The following is a 7,177-nucleotide window of genomic DNA, read 5'->3' on the forward strand; positions in this document are numbered from 1 at the left end:
CCTCCCTCTCCTCCCTCTCCTCCCTCTCCTCCCTCTCCTCCCTCTCCCATCCCCCTGTCGTAGCTGCAGAGCCAGGCTGAGGGGTCAGGATGGCCTCCTCTTCTTCATGACCCTGAATTTAGTCTTATTACATCTTCAAATGAGAATAGCATATAGTTATGTTTAGTGAGTGCATGTGCTGAAACCATCGATGTGTTAAATGTGAACAAAATATTCTCATACTTTTGGTAACTCTCTTTAGGAGGTCTCTTCCTGCTGCTGCCCCAGGGCTCTCCCATCTCTCTCTCTCTCTCTCTCTCTCTCTCTCTCTCTCTCCATCACTGGCCCTAGTAGCTGACCCTTCCTTTAATTGTGTAGTAAGTTTGTATCGTTTGATAGCAGTTTCTTAGTGGAGCCTCCATTGATAACACAGTTGCTATTTCAAACCATTCAATAAAGTTACAAGCAAGTGGTGGAGACTATCTTGAGATATTAACTGAGGTTTCTTTTCTCCAGGCTTTCTTGTACCCATTAACCTTCTCCCACCACTTAGGGATAGAGTTCTAAATGTGTTACTCTTAGGAGACAGCTGACAGAGACAAATTCTTGGTTCTGAGTTCTAAAATAGGGTGTTTCCATGCACAGCAAGGCAAAAAATCTTGAATGCCAAGACTTTCCATTGTAAAAGCTGAATTTTAGTTTGTTTGTTTTCTTTTGAGACAGAGTCTCGCTCTGTCACCCAGGCTGAAGTGTAGTGGTGCGATCTCAGCTTACTGCAACATCCTTCTCCCAGGTTCAAGTGATTCTTGTGCCTCAACCTCCTAAGTAGCTGGGATTACAGACGTGTACCACCATGCTTGGAAATTTTTGTATTTTTAGTAGAGACGGGGTTTCACCATGTTGATCAGGCTGGTCTCGAACTCCTGACCTCAAGCGATACACCTGCCTTCTTCTCCCAAAGTGCTGGATTTGCAGGCGTGAACCATTGTGCCTGGCCAAGAGCTGGGTTTTTGAGGGAGAGAAGAATGAATTTGAACTGTACAGAATTTGACTTTGATCCTCGGTAATCAGCGGCGTCAACATCCAGGGTGTGCCAGAACCAGTTCAAGACAGCCAGTGTCCAGTGACGTCACAGATAGCTTGAAATCAACCATGGTAGGTTTACGCTGTGAAAACGGCAAACACGATAAACCAGGGCTTTTCTTCCTGAAGAGTCCATTTTTATACATTTGCCGAAGTATCACTGCTTTATTCCACAAACAGCTGATTCAAAATAATGAATGAGGCCGGGCATGTGGCTCGTGTCTGTAGTCCAAGCTACCTGGGAGCTGAGGTGAGAGGATCACATGAGTCCGGGAGTTTAAAATTAACCTAAGCGATGTAGCAAGACCCTGTTTCTAAAAAAAAAAAAAAAAAAAAAAAAAAATTGAATGATAATGTAAGAGCAATTTCTGCCCCTATCGAGAAAAATCCCCCAGACTGAGAAAGGAGTGGGGGTGAAGGAAAAAAGCAAGGGTGAACTGCTGGAGGAGGTATTCCCTGGACTGCACCCGAGGGGACTCAGGAATGGGTTCAGTAGAACTCCCAGACTAGGCTGGTGACGTGTGGCCAAGAGGATCGCGTCCCACTTCCCACCTGTGATTCTGTGAGAGGATGGCGGCTGCTTAGAGTGAGGTGTGTTAAAATGAGCAAAAATGCCAGCTGGGCAGGTGGAAGCATAGAGAGGCTGAGAGACCCTGTCTTCCCCCCACCCCACCCCCGCCATGCCTCCCTCCACTCGTGTGAAGCCTGGGGATACAGGGAGCCTTCCTGTTTGCCTCCAGGATTGACCAGATGGGCAGAGACGTGGAGTGTGCAGGCCAGCAGCATTGCCGACCTCCATCTGGAAGGCTGGGCTCTCAAGACCACTGGGGCCAGCCCATAGCAGAAAAAGCCAATAGGGAGAAAACCAGTGACTGTGGATTAAGATTCCCTCCTGCGAGACACAGCTCCCTGAAGCTCAGGCATCTTCAAAAGAGTGAGGGAGAGAGTCACTAGTTGACTGTTTTCCCCAGGAGATATTGGATTACCTTGAATTGGTAAGATGACATTCCCTGTTGCTGAGTCGGAGGTGGCTCATGAGATAAAATCAGGGAAAGGAAAGGAAAGTTAATTTTTTTCCCTGCAGACAACTTTTTTTTCTTTAAGATGGAGTCTTGCTCTGTCACCCAGGCTGGAGTGCAGTGATGTGATCTCGGCTCACTGAAACCTACACCTCCCAGGTTCAAGCAATTCTTCTGCCTAAGCCTCCCAAGTAGCTGGGATTACAGGTATGCACCACCACACTAGGCTAATTTTTTTTGTATTTTTAGTAGAGACAAGGTTTCAACATATTGGCCAGGCTGGTCTCCAGCTCCTGACCTTGTGATCTGCCCACCTTAGCCTCCCAAAATGCTGGAATTATAGGTGTGAGCCACCGCACTCGACCCTTGAGACAACTTTTAAGACTATAAAATTAAATACCAAATACAATCTCACTCTGTTACCCAGGCTGGAGTGCAGTGGTGCAGTCATAGCTCACTGCAGCCTTGAACTCCTGGGCTCAAGTGATCCTCCTGCCTCAGCCTCCTGAGATCTGAGTAGCCAGGACTACAGACGTGAGCCACCACACCTGGTTAAATTTATTTATTTTTTTTTTTGAGACAGGGTCTTACTCTGGCACCTAGACTCTAGTGCAGTGGTGCAATTGTGGCTCTCTGCAGGCTTGACTTCCTTGGCTTAAGCAACCCCCGCCACTTTAGCCTCCTGAGTACCTGGGACTACAGGTACATGCCACTACACCCAGCTAATTTTTGCATTTTTTTGTAGAGACAAGGTTTCACCATTTTGCCCAGGCTGGTCTTGAACTCTTGCGCTCAAGCTCTCTGCCTGCCTTGGCCTCTGAAGTGCTGGGATTACAGGCATGACCCACTGTGCCCAGCTAATTTTTTTATTTTTATTTATTTGTAGAGAATGGGTCTCACTCTGTTGCCCAGGCTGGTCTTGAACTCCTGGCCTTAAGTGATCCTCCGATCTCATTCTCCACAAGTGCTGGGATCACAGGTATGAGCCACCTTGCCCAGGCTGGTTTTTCTTCTTTAGTATGATTTTTTAATTTTTTAAAATGGAGTTTCACTCTTGTTGCCCAGGCTGGAGTGCAATGGCACAATCTCGGCTCACTGCAATCTCCACCTCCTGGGTTTGAGAGATTCTCCCGCCTCAGCCTCCTGAGTAGCTGGGATTATAGGTGCTCGTCACTGTGCCCAGCTAATTTTTGTTATTTTTAGTAGCGACAGGGTTTCACCATGTTGACCAGGCTGGTCTTGAACTTCTGATCTCAGGTGATCCACCAGCCTCAGCCTCCCAAAGTGCTGGGATTACAGGCATTAGGCACCTTGCCTGGCCTAGTTTGTTTTTTTGTGTTTTTTTTTTTTTTAGTGGAGGCCTTGTTCTTTTGCCCAGGCGGGATGCAGGGGGAGAATCTTGGCTCACCGCGACCTCTGCCTCCTGGTTTCTCGCTCTCCCCCAGAGCTGGGACTCCAGAGGTGCACTACCATACTGGGCTAATTTGTGTGTGTGTGTGTGTGTGTGTGTGTGTGTGTGTGTGTGTGTGTGTGTGTATACATATATATATTTAGAGACCGGGTTTCTCCATGTTGGTCAGGCTGATCTTGAACTCCTGACCTCAGGTGATCCACCCGCTTCGGCCTCCCAAAGTGCTGGGATTACAGGCATGAGCCACGGTGCTCAGCCTAGTTTGGTTTTTAATAGTGACAAATATGGGAGAATATAAAGAGAGTAATACTTCCTTGTTTCACTCCCTCATGTTTTTGTAGTTGTCAAGAGTTGGTGGGGGGTGGGAAGAACAGAGACGCCATGATTTGCCATTTCCTCCCACCAATGAACAAGACAAGATTTATTTGTTTATTGATTAATCAGTTACTTTTTTCAACAAACCAACTATTTAGCCCAACAGCAGTAATGTGCTTTTAAGAACATCATTCATCACATTAAATTAATGTTCTTTGTTAAAATGTTATTGCTTTTCGTGATTTTGTTTATATTTTATAATTATGTGAAGGTTATAAAATATGGGCTTTATATCTAGTTTATGTTTGTACTCTCTTTTTTTCTTTTTTGAAACAGTTTTGCGCTTGTTGCCCAGGCAGGAGTGCAGCAGCGAGATCTCGGCTCACTGCAGCCTCCGCCTCCTGGATTCAAGCAATTCTCCTGCCTCAGCCTCCCAAGTAACTGGGATTACAGGTGTCTGCCACCACATCCAGCTAATTTTTTGTATTTTTAGTAGAGACCGGATTTCACCATGTTGGCCAGGCTGGTCTTGAACTCCTGACCTGAGGTGATCCACTTGCCTGGGCCTCCCAAAGTGCTGGGATTGTAGGCATGAACCACTGCACCCAGCCATGTTTGTATTCTTTAAATAACATAATAAAAATAATTTAAGGCAACACTGAGGATCCACAAGAAAATGTTTTTTTCTTTAAAAAGGGTCTATAACAATTTTTTCTCTTTTAAATGGTCCTTGAGTTGTTAAATATTTAATGACCAAATTATTAAGTTTTTTTTAAAAAAATATATATTTTCTTAATCAGCCCCCTAGAAATTTGCATTGCTATTGCCTCATTTTATCACAGGGTTTATTAACTTTTTCCACACTTCTATGCTTTCCTCATTAATGAAAATTTATTTATTGGACAACCACCCCAAATCCAACTGAAGATGCATCTTGCAGAGTTTCCCCTTTTTTTTGATCATTCAGTTCATGAAAAGGCAACACTGAGCATCAGAAAACTAGAAAGAAAAGGCCCCAGAAGGCTGAGCCTGCTGTGATTTCCTCGTAGTCCTCTGATAGAGGGATTCCTGTGGCCCCATTTTCAACTTAAGCCCCTGCTATGGCAGAAAAGGAAAAGAGGGGCAGGGCGTGGTGGTTCACACCTGTAATTCCAGCACTTGGGGAGGTTGAGGTGGGCAGAACAATTGAGCTCAGGAGTTCGAGACCAGCCTGGGCAATACAGCAACGACCCCGTCTCTATAAAAATAAACTTTAAAAATTTTTAAAAAGAAGAGGGGGAGGATTGAAAAAAATCATGGAAATTGGTGACTAAGAAGTTGTACATCACCAGAACAAGTGGAAGGAGAGCCAAGACTGCAAGGCGAATAGAAGAACGGGACAAGAAGCCCAGGAAGGACAGCAATGCCAAGGGGAGCCACAGGGGCAACACTGAGAAGGACCGGAGAACAAGATCCAAGGAAGTGTGAAGATAATAGAGAAGGAAGAAGATTCTAGAGCAGGGTTGTGAGGCCAGTGTGATGGGGCCCTCCCAATTTCCTTTTTCTTCTACTTTTGAATTTTTTCCTTCTCATTCCATGCCTTTGATAAGGGACATCCCTCCACCCCCCGATTTCTATGCTTTCTGGGATAGCTTTGGAGGCAGAGAACTCTTCCACAATTCTTACAAAGAGATGAGTATTTCATGGTTTGCCAAACCTGGCATGTACTGGCTTATGTGAGTGAGTCAGTCGTTAAATGTTTGAGAAATTTGTGAGCCAGATGTAAAACATGATTTTTTTTTTGTTTTTTTGGAGATGGAGTTTCACTCTGTTGCCCAGGCTGGAGTGCAGTTGCACAACGTTGGCTCACTGCAACCTCTGCTTCCCGGATTCAAGCGATTCTCCTGCCTCAGCCTCCTGAGTAGCTGGGATTACAGGCACACACCACCATGCCTGGCTAATTTTTGTATTTTTAGCAGAGTGGGGGTTCACCATGTTGGTCAGGCTGGTCTTGAACTCCTGACCCCGTGATCCACCCGCCTTGGCTTCTCAGAGTGGTGGGATTACAGGCATGAGCCACTGCACCTGGCCAGAAACATGATTATCTTTAAAATTAAATTGTATAAACTTACAACTGAATAAATGACATTAAAAACAAAAAATAAATACTAAAACCTCGTTATTCCCTGATTATGTTTTCCTAGCTGTGTATCGATGTTTTGAAGTTTACTCAAGTCTTCTATATGGAACACCACACAGGAGTGCCTTACTACATGACTCTTTCTAACGCCACCTTCAGGTGAATTCACGCTGACAGGTTGAAATCAGTCATGGTGGGAGTATCTACACCACAGAAATCAGTAAACACTATAAATCAGGGCTTAAAATATTGTTTTATTGATTTTCTAAATGTAACAACATGGTAGAGAAAATATTAATAATGTAGATTAAACTTGAAATTATGTTGAGTCAGTAGCTCTTCATTGTGACAAAGAAGAAATGGAGAGCAGGGGAGCAGAAAAAAGAGAAATTGGGGAAATAATCTTCCAATATCCAAAAACTATAATCCAATTCATTCTGACATATGCCCTTGTTTCGCCTTTGTCTTACTTATTAAACAAAAATATCAACCAGCATTCATGTCAGAACTGTGTTTGTTCATTAGTCATTGTTGCTGCAGGTACAAGAGTTTGGCAAAAGTCAATCAAATCACTTCCTGAATATCAATTGGCTATGTGGAATTTAAAATAAAGAGTGTTGGGCGGGGCGCGGTGGCTCAAGCCTGTAATCCCAGCACTTTGGGAGGCCGAGGCGGGTGGATCACGAGGTCAAGAGATCGAGACCATCCTGGTCAACATGGTGAAACCCCGTCTCTACTAAAAATACAAAAAATTAGCTGGGCATGGTGGTGCGTGCCTGTAATCCCAGCTACTCAGGAGGCTGAGGCAAGAGAATTGCCTGAACCCAGGAGGCGGAGGTTGCAGTGAGCCGAGATCGCACCATTGCACTCCAGCCTGGGTAACATGAGTGAAACTCCGTCTCAAAAAAAAAAAATAAATATAAATAAATAAATAAATAAAATAAAGAGTGTTGTATATTTTATCATTATCTGTAAATTGTGTGACTCACATCCTTTTTATCAGAAAAATGTATAATAAACTTATGTACCAATATTTTCATGCAGTTGTTTTTTGCTCTTGTTAGAGAGCCAGTTGTTAAGCATTTACCAGCACATCAAGGGTAGTTTGGTTACTAAGCACTGCCTCACTTAGCCACCCAGAAAGTGACACCCTTTAGAAAAGGATCTGGGGGCTGGCTGTGGTGGCTCATGCCTGTACTCCCAGCACTTTGGGAGGTCGAGGTGGGTGGATCACGAGGTTAGGAGTTTGAG

General features: G+C 44.5%; 1 long non-coding RNA gene across 1 annotated transcript in view; it reads left to right on the top strand.

Moving 5' to 3' along the window:
* The window catches only part of LOC116561430, a 2,865-nt gene extending 2,126 nt beyond the window's left edge, over positions 1 to 739 (top strand). Inside the window, exon 3 of the long non-coding RNA XR_004273423.1 lies at positions 703 to 739. This is a non-coding gene — a long non-coding RNA (uncharacterized LOC116561430). The remainder of the gene's footprint in view (positions 1 to 702) is intronic.
* The last annotated feature ends 6,438 nt before the right edge of the window (positions 740 to 7,177 follow it).

This window comes from Sapajus apella, unplaced genomic scaffold (assembly GCF_009761245.1).
Source record: "Sapajus apella isolate SASKATOON/1434 unplaced genomic scaffold, GSC_monkey_1.0 scaffold29, whole genome shotgun sequence".
In the NCBI taxonomy this organism is placed as follows: domain Eukaryota; kingdom Metazoa; phylum Chordata; class Mammalia; order Primates; family Cebidae; genus Sapajus; species Sapajus apella.